General features: G+C 44.9%; 1 protein-coding gene across 2 annotated transcripts in view; it reads left to right on the forward strand.

Annotated features, from left to right (window-relative positions):
• The first annotated feature begins 2785 nt into the window (after positions 1–2785).
• Positions 2786–17714, forward strand: part of LOC111254523 (uncharacterized) — a 130335-nt gene continuing 115406 nt past the window's right edge. The window contains exon 1 of one of the 2 annotated variants that reach the window (XM_022815452.2): positions 2786–4435. The gene's annotated coding sequence lies outside the window, so the exon portion shown is untranslated. The remainder of the gene's footprint in view (positions 4436–17714) is intronic. The other variant, XM_022815449.2, reaches the window with a different exon arrangement.

Below are 17714 nucleotides of genomic sequence, written 5' to 3' on the forward strand. Positions count from 1 at the left end.
CGTACCTGGATTACTTGCGACTGGTTATAGAGTTCTCGATGCATCAAATGTTACGTCGTAATCTAAAAAAAAAGTTCGTCATAACGTGAATTCACGAAAGGTACTGCTTTTCTACCTTATGTATTTCTACCTAAGTGTTGAAACTTTCGCGTTTTATCACGAAACAAAAAAATATAGTTAGGACACAGATTCATATTTTCATTTAGTTGCAAGGCTAACCCCCCGAAAGCGGTTACCGCTACGCGAACAATCGCGCAGTGGCAAATTGACGACTGCGTGACTAAGCGATGCGTGCATTTAGAAGAGAGCTCCTTAAAGCTTTTTTCCTGCTGTCCCTCATACGATAGGCCATGCTCTCGCTGCACATTCAGTACCGAGTATGACCGAGACAAAGAATCGTTTCGAAGGCACAATCTCTTACACTTTCATACCCGCTAACCTGAATCGTCAGAATCTACTGATACGGAAATTAAAGAGCTATAAGAGGCTGCTCGGAGCATACGCGGAAACAATATTTTTTTCCAGACACTCTCTTCGTATATGCAACGCAAAAACGAGGTTGTAGTCATGAAAACCTTACCGATTTCCTTAACGCACTTCCCAAAGTGGGGATACTGCGAAATCCCTCCGCATCTCTGATATTCAGGTAGAGCGCCAGTAAACCCGCCGCATTCATACATCTAAGTTGTACTATACGGAACACATAAGTTTTTCTATTTGAACATTTTGAACCGCCATTGTCTTGCCAGGCTTTTTTTTTCCTCACACAAAGTAGCTTCTCGCCATTCCTCCCTCCTAACGCTTCATTGTACTCGAATGGAGTTTTTCCTGTGTCTGCCTGATCCATTGCTCTCTTTGATCTATCGCTATTATTACTAGTATAAAGGGTTACTGTAGTGCTCTATTGGTGGCGTTTAGATTAACACACCGCTGCTCCACAAGAGTAACCCAATCGTTCGCGGTCTTTGGTGACAGGTTTTGACGCGCTTTTAACTCGACGTATTATCTTCGCACGCGACAATAATAGGATATGATCTTCTTAAACAGACAGTGTTAGCTAGGGTGTAAACTAGAGGTTGCATTACTAGATGCGAATATATATTTATATTATTATATTAGACAAAAAAAAACGAAAGGTATTCTTTGTTAAGTAGGTCCTGTGCAGGACACGCTCTCCGAATTTCTCGTTTAAACCTATCTATCTCTCTTGCCATGCCTTCTCTTTATATCCTGTTATGGTTATCAGTAAATTATAGGCCATAAAAGATAGTCCTAATGTCACATTGTGTGTGACAATAGGTAATGCAGAGTTACATACAGGCTTCGCGAGAGTATAGTTCGGAAGCTCTCTATAAAATTTCTCACAACCAATACGTACTTTGTACATAATCTTCGCTTCATTTTACACTTTAACATCGTTATTCATGGCAGCTTTGTTATTATCATCATTAAATAATAAAAATACTATTATTTACAGTAATACTGCTAATGGCTACAATGCCAAGCCGTCCGGTACCAGCTAACGGATATATCTTTTTCACTTTCACCGATTATTATATATGTCGTACCTCTCTGCATTTGCGCTCCCCATCCATCGTAGCAACGCTAATATAACAGTGCAAAGTCAACTATATAAACCAACACGTTATTGCAGACTTCTGCAAAGGGCCTCCGCAAAAGTCTGCGGTGTCTTCAGCGGTAATCACCATCGGCACAGCCAGCCCCACCTGTGTCTTATCTGCCAGTCTTGACGATTAAAGTTGCTTGTGATGGTTAACACCTCTATGCTCTGTTACATGGGTGTGCTAGCACGGATGTACCGGCTTGCGTGTTTCAGCTGGCACGCATAAATACGCCTGTCCATCCACAAAGTCTGCTAACGCCTTAGGTACCATCGTACCATCATATCACACCAAATTATTTCACGCCCTCGTTGTTGAAGGCACTATGACGGTTTCAATTAAGACCACCAACTGCCCTGCTGTGATAGCGCTTGGCGTTCGCCTCTAAGGACTGCTACCACAATACGATTATAGTATCACTTTTATTCTTCTATTACTACTACAATCTAGGCTGCCATACTGTACACACATAGATATATATATATATATATATATATATACACAGGCATGTCTGCGGTGGCTATCTGACGCTTGCCATCGTCGTTGTGCCAGTGGGGGCCGGCGTCACCAGGAGCAGTCAGCTTTAGGAGATGGTTGCATTCGGTTGCGTTGGTTTTCATCGATCGCTGCTGCCGCTGTTTCTAATGCCGCCGCTCTGGCTGCCGCCTCTGGTGAGCGGGCGAGCGAGCGAGAGAGACGGATCGCCTCAGTCAGACGCGCTCTCCTGTTTTGTTGTGCTCGTCGGTTAATGAAAGAACGAACGACCGAGTGAGCGTAGTCCGTCGTCCGACAGGTCCAACTCTTTCCAAGAGCCCGACCGTTTGCCGGTCGCTGTGTATTCCTCGATGTGTCGATCGATTTGTCTGTCTGTGGGTCCGTCTATGCGCCGTGCGTCGGCACCATACTAAACTACACTATACTATATATATACATACATATATATAAATGTATATATATATATATAGATTTACACATATATATGTTGGTCGGAGAAGCTGCTGCGGTAGCGCCAACGGGGTAGCGATGGTGGCGGCATTGGTATGGTAGTGAGACCGAGGAGCGATCGGCGCAGCCTAGGGGAGAGGGCGCTAGCGGACTGGCTGGCTAGCGTTAGACTAGCTAGTTTAACGTAGTCTGACTGAACTGAACTAGCAGTGACGGCGGCGACGGCGATAGCGGCTGCTGCTGCTGCTACTGCTGCAACGGCGGCGGCGGCGGCGGCAGCAGGCACCAAACCAACAGCGAAACGCCCGGGCTGCTGGTGCAGTTGCTGCGGCGGCGGCGGTGACGCAGCAGCGGCTACTAACTTTTCTGTGTTTGATCCTTGACGCGCGAGCGCTGGAGAGCCAACTAGCCTGACTACTATGACCAGGTTGCTTGCTAGCTGCTGGCAGTCAGCGAGCCAACGCTAACCAGTAAATTCATCCGACGACGGACGTCGCCGGCGGATGGTGGTGCTAGCGCTCGGCGGTGCTGCCTGGAGTTGTTACAGGCTGGAGTGTTGCTTCAAGTGCTTTGCTGGTTTCTGCTGGTGCATTCGCTGGTCCGCGCCAGGAAGGAACGGAACGTCGAATCTGGACACGAGGACGAAGGACGGAAGGAGGACGATGGTCTAGGACAATAGGAGAACACCCAGCCAATAACAGACAGCAAACAACAAAACACAGTGGTGTGCGTCGTCATGCACAGGGCAGCATCTGCATGCCAGCGTGTAACGAGAGTGCGCTAAGCTTAGGGAAGAAGTTACTTAATTATAATTAGTCATTGATTTCGAGGCTCGGGTCATGCCAAACATTCAGACACAGTTCATATACTGGGACTGATTCGGAGTGTTGAAGCTGATCCGAGCTTGGTTGAGGGAAGAACGCCGATGCTGCCAAATATCGAATGCTGTCGCACATAGTCTGATAAAGAAGGATCAAATCGTGTGCAGTTCTGATAGAAGGGAAGCGGTCCGCAACAAGATGGTTGCAAAACAAGGATGACGGAGCTCTGCAGAAACGCTACGTTACGACACGTAGCGAGTAAACGAACGCAAACGTAATCTGGTGTTGATCTCAATGAAATAAAGAAAACAACATGCCTGAACAACTCGAATCATAGAAGATGGAAGAGTTCACTTAAGATTATCGGCTGCTACATGAAGTGTTTGGTACAAACGACGATAGTTTAAAGACGCGTTCGGGAGCCATGACTACTCGTCAGTGAGAGCGTTTCGTTGTGTGTCGCTGAATATTTATACGATAGTGTAGAGAGTGGATCTATGAGAGATAATTATTGAAGAAGCTGCTCGAAGACATGTGACTCAATCAATTGGTGTGGTTTAGCATAGCGTGTACTACGATACGGAATTGAGTTGAACAGGAAGACTGCTTGCGAAAAGAGAAAACATTTGCCAAGGCTTACAAGCAATATGCTAGTGCTCATTATCGTCATCGTCGAGGTTTGACTGCTGTCTTTAATAAACGATTATATGAATATGACTTGATAGCACAGGATTTCGTGCGGTGTGATGTGTGAGGTGACAGAGCGCGGAGCATCTGGCTGCTCCTGCCTATAGCGGTACTGCTCAAATCGACCTCTTCCTGCGCCTGTAGTACTAGGCTATACGTCAAACGCTCTCCTCCCGTCAGATGAAACCGATGACGCGCTAAATTTAGCATGGAGGCGTCGTGCGAGCCGCGCAAACACCATTAAGTGATATGATTACTTTGACTACTAAATCTAATTGACGAAACGAGACCTGCAAAAAACGTTTAATTTTGCTGAACGATTAGCAAAGACGCAAAGCCGGATGGGTGCCCTCAAAAAAGGTACGTACTTTAAGGATCCGTTTGGAGGGATCTTGAGGATAAAAGCAAGTGGGTTGTATGTATATGATGCATGAGTGACGACGTGCCTTCAACTGCTATTCAACAAGGCCCACAACTGGTCCATTGCTGTACATAGTTATTTTGTTGCCGTTCATGCTGTTATTTACTTGGGGGGTTTTCTATGGTAGATCTAGCGCTCATTGGCCTCTAGTGGGGCGAATGCACCAGCGATACTATACAAAAGTCCCCGTAATGCCCGCCCTTCTGGCAGACACGACATTCATAGGACACGCTGTTCCGATTTCTCGCTACCCGAAAACCTGTCGACGGCCTGTTAGCTCATAAGTGCTGATACGCGGGCGGGGGGGGGGGGGTGCGAATGGGACAATGGGGGAGAGTAGTTTACATTTTCGTGAGGAGGAACTCTTGAATTGTAGCATAGTTATTTGGTGGGGAATCGGAACTTCAAATGGATCCATGGGGGGTGGAACGATACAGTGGCGGTAACAGCGCTAGTGGCGGCGATAAGGGGTCGGGAAAGAAGCGTCAGACATGCAAAGTAACGTTGGAGAACTATGCGTGAAGATGAAGTAAGTAACGCGAGTACTGTTGCTGATGCTGCCACTGCTGTCTCCGCCATCACCGTAAATGTAATGGACCATTGTGGGACAACATCTGGGTTCAGACGACAACGGAGTGGAGCCGTAACATAAACTGATATACTAGGTAGGACTTGCTGGCTCCACGGGATGGCCATGGAGTAAAGGGAATGGGATGGACTGCCTATTGTATACCTGCCTGCCTGACTCACTACCCATGTCTTCACTGAATGAATGCTATGACTGAAAATTTGTGTGTATGTGAGTATGTGCATTTGAGTGGATCTGTCTCGGTGAGGCTATATAACATCATCAATACCCGCTCGCGTCATTGTGGCAGTGTTGACAGAGGGAGGTGAAGCTTGTTGCTTAAACGACCGGTTGCAGCTGCAGCACAACAACATTAACCCAACGTAACGCGCTGCATTCACTTATAGCGGCGGACGACGACGAGAAACAGTAGTTCAGCAGTTCGATATCTCCTGTGCCTGTTATTCCAGCACATTGAAACGCTACCGAGCTTTTACTTGCTCCTCGATGTGAATGTTCCGCCTTCAAAAGGACCGCAACGGCAACCGCCGCAGCAGCCGTTGTCGTCGTTACTGTCGCAACAGTTTTCCGCAGCCGCCCCTACTGTTAATGCCGATGCCGCTAGCTGAAATCGGTCGACAAAAAATCACAAAGACGACACGCTAGTGCTGCCAGCAGTGGCAATACTGCCTCCTCGACTTGACTTTAGCACCTGCTACCGCTGCCGCCGTGGCACCATCACCATCGCCATCAGGATCGTCGTCATCACCAACCGCAGCAGCGGCAGTGAAAACGTTATATTGGGGGCAAAAGATGATATGATTATTACTATTCAAAATTTCGTTCGAAGAGGAGAGTGAGGCGAAAGAGCACAGTACTCTTTGAGCATATTATCCTGACGAAGGCGATAGACTACCTCTGTGTTCAGAATCACGATCACGCTGAAAGGCAGCTCCAGCTGTTGCCGGCTGGGGTTACAGCTGCTTGTGCTGCTTTTAGCGCCCACTGTTGGAGCCATTTGCAACTGGGACTTCTGCGAAAACGTAGGCCAGCACAGCAGCGAAGAGGAAAAGACCAAGAACGTTAAATACGTTAAACGAATGGGGCTCACCACAAACGAGCAACGACGACGAAACTTATTTAGTAGTTGAACTTTCCAGGCGATATGGAAGTTAGCTTCTCTTTTAAGTTGCGATCGGTGCAGTTGGCGATGTTGTTCGCTGGTAGGTGTTCCTGCTTGCGGGAGTTATAGGAAGATGGAAAGAAAAGCACGAAGTGGTGTTGTGGATTTTCGTTATTTCCTTTTCAATTTTCGGGTTTGGTTTCGATTATGGGGTTCGTTCTGTTACCCAGACGACGACAGGCGCGACGATGGCGTTAATGAAATAAAACGAACGAGAATGAACATCACCTGAGGAATAACAGAGATCAAGATGAAGACGCGAACCCGAGTGAATATGAAAAGACTAAAACACACAGTCAAGAAAGGTATGAAAGCCTTCACGTAACAATAGCGATGCTCAAACGTTCGTGCTCAACGCTGCTAGTCAACAGTAACATATGTGCTGCTATACTATTAAATGTAGATGGACGAACATGGGAGTCATATCTGCTCCATCGTTCGACTCGACTCAAACAATGTCTTAGTTAGAACTGTTATTAAACGTGCTTGGTTCCTCCACCCGACGTCCGCGTCGTGACGTTAACTTCTAGACATCTCTAGAAGACATGGGAAATTGATCTTCTTAATGTTTGCAGGACTTCTTAGCTCAACTGATTTTTACTCCGGAACGCCACTGGCTGGTGCAAGGCTCATAAAAGCTTACCCGGATCAAGAGTTGTGCACGCTCCATAACACGCAACAGTATTGAACGTGCGTGGGTGTGAAAGCAACAATTTGAGTTTTGTTTACTTGCTACCGACCCGTTGTTGACTATTGCTGTTGCTACAGCATTTGCAGTTGATGATGCATCTGCTTCTCGAGGCGACGGCCGCCCCGCCGTAGCCCCGGTGCGTGGATCTACCGAAGCATAGGCGTGCTTCTCACAATATGTAACGGCATCTGGGTGTTGATTTGTTCTGGCAGTTAAAAGACCCAGCACCGGATCGCTCTATGCGCACCTCTATATGTGCTTCGCTAGCTGTGGACAGCGCGAAGTGGGTCTGTTTTTTGCATGTTCTCGTATTTAGATGCTGCTCGATGAACAACGGCGAGAAACAGGGCCAAGTGTTGCGTGGAGGACAAGGAAGCATCGGGCGTGTCACCTGAATTCCCCTCCTCCCTTAAAGTTGCTGTTATGCCTAGGAAGAGAAGGTAAACAGGCCGTTAAACTACTTGTGAATGCGGCGTTGTCCAGAGAAAAATAGTCAGGGTCTAAAACATTTTGTACCATTGACCTGTGATGATGCCCAGGTGTTGTTGTTGTTGTTGTCACCGGTATGCCCTGTTATCTTGTTAGTCATTTACTGTTTACGGTATCACCCGCAAAGCTGTCAATGACGTCCGCAGCTCTGGCATTCGGCATCTAGCGCGTTGTCCTGTGCCAATACTGAATAATTACTAATTAGTTAGTATGCGCGGGTTTATGAGGCTGGCGGTTCTATGAGTGGCATTAGCGGTTCTCTGTGGGGTCGCCCTGACATACAGTGCCGTTAGCAGCAGCTGCCATTCCTAGCTCCTAGCGCTGCAGGTGATCCTCAGCTGATGGCCGAGCTGCTGGTACCCGCGGCGGTGGTATTGGCATTAATGTGTGAGCGCATGGCGTCCGACGTCGCAGTCGATCTGCAGCCGCCTCGCACCACTGTGTGTTCTGCAACGGTATCAACGATAACAGCTATATTGATCGTAATCTTGGCCATGGCCGTCATAGTTCTATTACCCGTTCTCGCAACGACACGATATGTTCGATTAAACTAGACACAACGAGGAGACGGAGGAAAAGAGAAATACAGAAAAACTCGTAGAAAAAAAATACTCAACAACATCATCAGTATCACTACCACCATCACGCTTGTCATCATCATCATAATAGCCGGCAGTACTAATGGTAATATTAACAATAGCAACAATAAGCAATTGGCACTGCCCACAGTTAAGGTGCTAACGGCAGCAAGCATGACGTTACAATAAGACTTAGAACGGTTCTAATGGTCGTGCCGTGGCCGAAGGAAGAGTAACAGTTAAATAGCAGTTGCGTTCCGGAGGAAACGAAGGTAAGCGGCTGACTTAGTTACCGAATTCTACGTCTGATACTGCCGTCAAGCGTTGCTGCAGAAATAGTCGCTAATGCGGCTATGGCTATTGCTTCTTCTGTGAGGCGCATTACTCTGTGCGTGTAACTAGTTTGGGAACTCATTAACTTGTATACGACAGACGTCAATGGACGACGGCGATGCTGACGCCACGAGCGATTTCGAATCTTCGTCATCCCGTGACTATGCATCTACCAGCAGAAACATGTATTGCTTGTATGCTACTTCAGTGTTGTCTTTCTGTAAAGGCTCAAACCTCTGAGAGCCGGCACTCCCCGAAATGGGTACAATGTTACCGCTGTTGCTTCTGGCGTGGTGGTGCACGCGTCGCTACGAAACGCAAGGCTCAATCAACGGCAGCGGTTGTGACAGCTGCAACAGCGTCGTTATCACCGTTGCCGCCGGTGCCATTCATTGTTTACTACAGTTGCAGCAAAGCGCCCTGTTTCTGCGCCCTTCCGCCAGCTTTGGTGCATTAGTTAACGCTGGTTTGCGTAAGTTTGGCCATCGCTACCAGCACTGCCGCTGGTACAACGGGCGCCAGCAGTAGATCACCGGGGCCACCATGGGCAGTCACAGCGACCGTCGGGGTAACTGATGAATAGTTTACTGTAACCACATCACTACTGCTTCTGTTGCTACCGCAAAATGGCGTAGCGAAAAGCTGCGTGTACCCGCCCGCCCCCCCCCTCGCGCGTACGGATCTACGAGCTGGTATTCATCTACAAAATCAAAGTACTTTCAGGTTGTAATTAGATAAATTAAATAGAAAACGTCCTATCTTGTCTTGCGGTAATGCCATAGGTGAGAAGTCGATTGTGAATACAGGCCTGCCGTACGATATCTGCGATCTGTAGTGATTTGTATTACACGTTTTACAATGAACTACTGACAAGAGTGCTTAAAGATGAAACGCTTAGACAAGAATTGACGGAATACGTATAACGTGAAACTTTTGTGAATGGCCGATTATCTGTTTGTGTCGTGCATTGATCTTTGGGACGAATCTATTTTAACCACGATAGAGAACTTTTCTAGCGCATATTCTTTTCACGAGTATAAATTCCTCATAGCATAAATCTATGTATGTATGTATGTATGTTTATCGGTACGATTGATTCTTCTCCTCCCAAACGGAAAGCCGATCACCTAACATTCCTTTTTCAATTGACACTTCAAGCGCTCGCTGGGCCCATAGAAAAAAGGTGCGGAAAGCCGATGGTCGATGTTCGACACAAGTTTGAGCTAAGTATATATATTTGTATTCGTGGACTGCATGGAGCTGGCGAAGATTCACCTTTTGCGCAGCTCGCCCGACCAACTCGGTTAAGCTAACCAACAAAGCGATGAAGCAACTTCGAAATGTTGTAACACCAGCAGTAACCGGCGTGATCGTAAATAAAATTCTCGTTTTATGATTTGATTTTAAAGACAACTCTGCAGGCGACGGCGCTGGTGACGATTCCTAAGGCTAAATCGCCGTTTCCATCGATGCCTCGTGAAGACTGGTCATCGCTCGCGTAACAATCGACAGTTGACAGAGTCGTCGCAGTACCTTGTGCTCGTGCATCTAGTTCTCCCGTTCACTCTTCCACATAGTGCGTGGACGCTCCAAGCAGGATACTGTGTAATCCCTTCGTAGGGACAGTGTCCGTAATAAGGGCAGTTCGACAGTCTGCCCTAGTGATAAATGCACGCGATCGAAGCGGTAGTCACCAGCGGCTAGATTAGCCAATGTTTCACTGGGTGAGATCGCTTGCTGGAATCATGTGAATCGTGTCAGGGTTCGAGTACAAATGTAACCCACTCAACTAGATAGAAACGTCCTCCGTTCAGCATGGATAGATACACGATTCCTAATGCTTACTAGTAATGTGAAGCATGCGACAGGAAAGCTGAACTGAAGGTCCATCTAAAGACTTCCCGCCTTTCAGATTCGCCCAAGCGTTTATTAGTCTGGATTGTTCCTAATAAAAAAATCGATGGAAAACTAATGTGCAGCTGAAGAGTTGACGTTTAAATGACGGCAGCTCCTTGCCTTTGCCTTTAACTGTATAGTAGTCCAAGATGGTTATATTCAAGAAGTAACTTAAAAACATTCGCATTAGCGCCAAGTGAGCAGTTAAAAAAATACGGGCTAGCACTAACATGGCGTCCATTACTTACGTTCAATGTTATTCTTTCGGACATCAGCGTGTCATCTTTTATAAATTTGTGTGTAGCTCACTGTTAATTGGTTCCCGCAGCGTTCACTCGTCGAGCTAGTGACCTTGTGCTCATGCTATGGCATAGTAACAATGGCCTAACGTAAACTAATATATTGACAACGAAGGATTTTTATTAAGTAAATTTTCGCCTGTATAAAAAAAATGTCTGTGTACATTACCGAGAATCCTGTTAGTTTAGCGACTTTATGGAAATTCTCTTACCGCTCGGACTTAAGTATACAACGCGATAATTTTTGCTGGGTTCAAACGACAGACGACTAATTCGTTGACAAGCGTACGTAAAATCGACGATTTGCACGTAATCTATTTGCTATTCTTATGAATTTGCTTACGTCCATAGATAGGAATAACATGCAAGTTAGTAGTTATTTAAAACTGTTAGCCGAAATGGGCACGTTTGAATTAATAGTACTATTTGTGCACCTATTTCCACTATCAAAAGGACATTAGAGTATGTTGAGTAAAAGTTTGTTCTCGTGCTACTATTTAGCTCGCAGGTCAACGAGTCGTGCAAATATACGATCTGCGGTAAACAAGTTTACCACTGTGTCTTTCTTCTTTCATCTTTCAGCCGAAGGATCCATTGACGACACGAGATATTGATGTCAACCCTTTAGATTTTAAGGAAAGTTCTGTGTACGACGACGATCCATTTCGTTCGGCAACAGCTGAGCTGCCCAACGAACTGGATAGAAGATAATTGTATGATTTCTGTCTTTCCTATGCAAATCTCAGCAATAGAGATTGATTCGTATAGCGCTAAAAGCGCATGTTCGTTCGATTTATAGGGGTGGAAACGTGTTGCAATGCACTATATATAGTTTATGCCGGTGTTTTTATATGGTCTCTTTGTCCCATCGAGCAGTAGCTTAGCAGGTTATATATTGTGACTTCTGGGTTATTTTATCTGGGATGAAACTGTTTCGACGACAATATGCCCGTTCTAGTTGGTAGTTTTGGTCGCGGGTCTCTCTCCGCCATTGTTCCGACATAGGTACTCTGCGGTGCAGCTAACGGTTCTTATGCACTTGAGAAAGGAGCTCTACGCGCCAGAAAGCAATAGTTGGGGTATAGTTCTGCAAACGGAGAGCGGATATTAGAAAAGTAACTTTGCATATGTTTGCAAGGCATGCAATTGCCAGCTGTAATCTGGGTTTTCACTCGCTTATGTGCTCCGTCCAGGCTTATTTCTCTACTAACGTGAGTCCTAAGTATCTTTCGATAGCAATGTTCATGACTGCGAACCAGTTACACATATATATATATGTGAGCTGGTTTTGACATAATATCTGATAACATCCTGTTAGAATCTATGTACCGATAGTCATTCCAGGAACCCACTTATTTAGCCGATTCGATGTCATACGCCGTTACACTATCCCGTTTACAACAATAACCCATCTGTGCAGGTCCGTGTCTGATCGTTAAGAAGAATTTCCTTATTGTTTCGTTATTTACCTATGCTGTACACCTACGTGTGCATTGAATTGTGGGTACGTCGTCCATGTATGCATCAAAGTGTTATTTGTGGTAGCTGCTTGTTACATACAGCGAACCAAGGAGATATGAATTGAGATACTAGAGTGTTGTCTTTCAGCGTCCCATCCTCTCAAGCTTGTTGAAAGGCCGCCCGCTTAGCAGAGAAACAATCACTGGATATGTTAGTTTTTCGTTCTCTGAACTTGCGATTGGAAACAGAATTTTTTTGCGCGTCATGGCAAACCTGAACCGTTGCTCTGATTAACTTTTGTATGTTTCTATATGATGCGTCTAGTATTATAATATCAAGCACTCAACAACTTTGTCAATGGTGTCCAGAAATAAGGCTGCTATTTTGCTTTACTGGGATACATGCCCTTTATGAAAATGGGTTTTGCATGACTGGCCAGTATATGGACGTGTTCTTTTTCACGCGATCATGCCGATTAAACGACTTCAAACTTTTGATAAGCTTTTTTTCCTACCTCCTCTTCGTCTCGGCAGACGTTGTGTTCTCAGTACTTAATTGGTGATCCGATATTAAGTCTTCTACAGTAATCCGGCCTCTTTGCTTCCAAAAAGAAACAATTTTATTCAGTCACCCAGATTGTGTAGCATGCACTTCTGAGAAGTGAACTTTCTTGGACTACAGGCTCTGTACAGCCTTGTACAAAATATGATTTCCTTAATTTTGCTCTTGTGACGTTCAGATCTTTCAGGTAAAAACTCTCATGTAACTGACACATAAACAACACAATCTAGCTCTCGTCTTTATCAACATTAGCATATTTAAGGAAATGCAATGTTTATAGTTGTCTATCCGTCTTGAGTCGACTGATTGATTGATGTTTTTCCTGTGATTTGGCAATTAATTATCAGTTTCGTTCATTTAATGTTGGCATTGCCTCCTCGGACTCGATTAATATGTAGGAATCTTTAAAATTTTCTCTTTCAACAGTAAGTCGAATGTTTACCAATATGCCGTATGGCATAGTTGTTTCTTTTCTGACTAATTATTTTAGATCTAGGGGATTCCTGCTTCGTTCGAACAGGCTGAAGCTTAAATGTACATCCCTTCATTAACTCGTTTTTAAATGCACTAGATTAGTATATAAAGTAAATATTTATCATGCCGGGAGCATCGTGCAACTCTGTTATTAAATTAACAATGCGGCCCATTCCGACGCGTAAAACACTTCACAAAAATCATCATTCTCATGAACAAGCATATCCACGGAAAGGAGAAAATTAGGCAACGCCAGGAGGGTGCATATGGCGGTTGAGTTACTACAAGGCCGAGCGCTCGCTCTTCCGTGGTGCTGTCCAAGAAGGCTCTAGAATTGGTGGTGTTAAAGCGCTGCAGATCAAAGGAAAAATATGAAATATCCTAGTACTCTTCATCGGTGAATACTTGTCGTTAAGATAACTGCCTGGGGCAAGAAGGTGTTCCAACAGTATCTACGCGAAACCCGTACTCAATCGAAATTCTTCTTAAGCATCGTTTAAATTCATCTTGTCTTAGTTGTTTTTAATGACGCACAGCATCTACCTTAAGGTGCTTGACGGTCTCATCAATCAAAATCTGGGAACCTGAACCGGTCTCGGATATCGCAATAGACATAATGTGACATTCATATTCTTTACTTTTCTGAGAGAGAATACTCGAGTTTTCTAATGGGCGCAAGTTCATCTCTTGATTTTTCCTCGGATGTTACATATGTCTAAGCACTAACTGTCCTTAGCTGCTTCCATAAGTTGGTCAGACTCGCAAATGTGGTCATAGGCCAAGTTCTCTACGCCAACGTCTAGCGCCTCTGATGGAAACGATATGGTACGCTTTTCGCTAAAGGGTTGATACCGTACATAGGTAAATTAAAGGACGGAGGGCAGGGAAAAGACTAAGATGTCGAGGCGCGCTGTCATCTACCTTAACTTGTTTTAGTTTTGTGGAAACACGATTGCGGACGATCTCCAAATCTACCGGCCGTATAACACACGCAAGCAGGAAACGTAATAATACAGCATATACCAACAAGTACAGATGAATATGTGAAGGCAGTACACGCTGTGGCGTTCAGTGTAAACCCCCATATAGGGTATCATTATTGACATTAGTGGTCATGATGTCAATTTATGTTGGTGACAGGGAGCCCCGGACAGGAAAAGTATGAATACATTTTTCAAGGTTTACGCCGCTAGTTGTCGTCAGGCGTCGCAGCAAGGGCCTGGAGCCCCTGTCTACGATACATGCACGCTACACTTATACAGATTGAACGTTCAGCGTGTGAGACAAAGTGCTATCATGCTCAAGGAAAAGTCGGTGTGGAAACATGTCCCTCGCTTAAAGACTGACTACTACGTGGTAATCCCTGCGTGTTTACGTAGGCAGGTTTTTATAATTATAAATCGACACGCTAGATTGCTTGGTAGCCAGGGCGGTCACCGCACGTCGCGGTGTATCAGGAGTACCGATGCAGCCGTCTTAGTTGTCATATATAAAAGCCCACCTGTGTGGGCCATTTGTGTAATGAGGAAATAGGTTTACCATTGATAAAAACGTTAAATATTCCTCGGTATCGTGAATAGTCGTTCCCAACGAGTGTAAAAAAACACTGTTTTTGATTTACTGGCCGATTCATTATAATTTTTATCCATTCTATGATGCAACATTTAGTTTCTCCAGTATCCAGCCGCTGTGTCCATCATTTTTTGTATTAACGGCTCCTTTATGGAAATGACTCGGGGTTTTTAAAGTATGCCAACATTATCTTTTCCGGCAATTACGCAGTCAGAGTTTGCATTAATGAAAGTGCTATAGTATCTCATTTTACTTTGCAAATGCATCTTCTCTTCGGTTCACGCTGGCCGAATTATCTATCCTAGAGGACGGGCGTAATCAAACATCGATCTGCCTCAGCATCGTCGAAAGTGCGCGGCGCCATGTCGAGCGTACCTCACAATGAACCTTAGCAATATTATCGGTATAAGTAAAATCATCTTAGTTATTTTTTATTTGAATCAGGTCTTGGATAAACGACGACTGGTGCAGGCCTATCATTAGCCGTTATAAGCAACATCGTAGACAGAAACAACTATTGTCGCTACTGTCGTTGTCGTTATTGCTATTTGCGACGCCTCTGCGAATATGTCGGCGCGCGCACTCTGATCGTTTTCTGGTACCGTCTCATCGAATGCGGCCCAATAGCATATGGTCGACACAGCGTCAAATATATATATTATTATAAGATAAAGATAAGATCATGAAGGGTGAGTCGGAAACCTTTGACGGCGTCTAATTTAGAAAGTGACGTTTCTTCCGCGCCGCACGCGCCCATGTACAGGGGCGCCGATTAAAGTGGAACTCATGAGCTTGTCAATGCGTGAGTACGAGAAAGACGCGTTCTGTTTTCCTTACTAATGGTAATTGATACTAAGAGACATATTCCGGGTTTATTACTGACTCTGATGCAAGACTACGTTCGATGTACTTGTTTGATTTCAAACAAACTGCCTATAGTTTATAGCGAGTCGACGGTTTCACGTAACCCAGTTGATCAAGAAGGTCGCTTAGAAGTACTTAATCGGCGGGTGCCGTCACTCAACTAAAAATTTCAGCTAGTACACATCAGATAAATCATTTAGACGCTTGTGAAACGATAGACAAGTTCTTATTCAGTTCAGATGAATAGACAAGTTCATATGAAGTTCGTATTAAATAACGAATCATCCGCGCTGTTCCCTGTATTCGACGGAAGTTACGAAAACTACAAATGTACAAGAAAGTAATTTTCGTTGGTTCACAAGCAGCCAAGAAATTTTTATTAACGACTAGGATATTGAGTAAAGAGATCATGGACAAGAAGCCGGCTAAAGATTTGAATTGCCAGGCAACAATGAACGAAATAACAATCAAGCAGGATCGTCAAGGAAGGACAGGTAGTGTGCCTGCGTTAGGTTAGAGTACGCCGTACAGCTTTCGAATCGAAGCTCTGAAGATGTCAGCTCGTTAGTCGAAAATAGTTTACCGACGCTGATGGAGCGACTGATACCTGCGCTTCGGATAAGGAGGGGTCAATTAAATATTTGTTGTAAGTTGACCAGATGGAGCTAGAGGGCCCACTTGAGTCTGGGATACATAAAATGGCCAAGGTTTGACGCAAGGATTATGTATAACTATCGGTTTCATAAAGGACAAAGCGTAGTCACAATATGCGAAGTGCCGACACATTGTGTGGCTCTTCCACGCGTCGAAGGGAAGATTCTCGGTCAAATCGGTACGTGAATCGGTAAAACGTCTTTTTTTTCTTTTTGAAGTGGCCATAATTATATAAAATCAACGGACAGAACAACGTACATGACGATGTAATCGAAAATGCTCAACGCCAAGTTAAAGCTAAAACGTTTCGAACTAAGGACTACAGGCTTGAAACTTGTCTCAAAAGCACTCGATTTCACGCTAGAGGCCAGTCACCTGAAACAACACTTAACGCGTACTAGATATACATTCGAAGCATTTATTTTTAGATCGATCAAATGATGTTTGCTTGAAACAATTACACCGAGGAGTGATCACAGTTTCAGGGGACAGATGCAGTCGTGATGGAACTAGGCGACTGTAAGTTCAACTTAAACAAAAATCTAAGCGTATTCGCATCAGCCCAACCTTATGCTGCCTTCTTGATGCTTAAGCTATATGCAGGTCGACTTTACTCGGCGCTTTTGCGCTGCAAGCGAAAGCTGTTTGGTCTTCTTTCGAGTTTTTGTCAGCGATGGCGGCACAATACGAGGACAACAACGAAATCGGTACGAATAGTCCTGTACGAAAAGGTTGCATTGCGTCCCAAATAGCATAGCCGTGATCGAAATGGATGTCCCTTTAACCGACTCGAAACCTCAGAGAAGATATACTATTATTAACGCAAGCGCAGATCCCATGGGGCGATGGAAAGAGAATTCTGAAGATAAATCTGCCCTATCAGCTAGCCGGGACTATTTGGAGTACATTGCTGCCGATCGGTCCTCGACGTCCACGCCGCTTAGCCGCTCGGTATCAAACGAGGCCTCTAACGACGCGAAAAGGCGATCTATTTATCTTCGACACCTCTTAAACGGGCGTTATATTGAATTACCTCAAGGTCTTCAAATTAACCTTGTCGTAGCAGTGATATTTTGTATTTGCATGTTGGCATCCCTGACGGTTGTGACCCTTTTGGGACTCGCCTTAGCTGAAATGTATCCCTTTCAAGATGACGAACGCTACTCCACCCGAATGTATACCACTTAAAAATAACATACAGAATACAGATAGCAGCAATTTGGGTACATATTGCGCGACACTGACATTTCTCAACTTTGGCGTCTACGTCGGATGTCCTGAATAAAGGCGGACTTTACAAATGAAGGCTTGGTCGATTCTCCGCAGTCGGCCAAGGTTTACCGTATTCTACGAGAGTAGCTTTTCTAACCGCATTACCAGCGTACAACTCACTAATGAAATTCAACCTGAAATGAAGGTGTCACATATATTCGTTAAATTTGGTCAAAGAAAAATTTCCCGATGAAGTGCTCATTGAGGTCTGCCGCCCGAAATCGACACAGAAAACAAAACCTATCTATCGTCAAGTGAATAATTCGGGTATAATGAACTCGGTCCAGAGGAAGCGTGTCTCGCAGCTTATCATTATTGACGCT

Source organism: Varroa destructor, unplaced genomic scaffold (genome assembly GCF_002443255.2).
Source record: "Varroa destructor unplaced genomic scaffold, Vdes_3.0 BEIS01000007.1, whole genome shotgun sequence".
NCBI lineage: Eukaryota > Metazoa > Arthropoda > Arachnida > Mesostigmata > Varroidae > Varroa > Varroa destructor.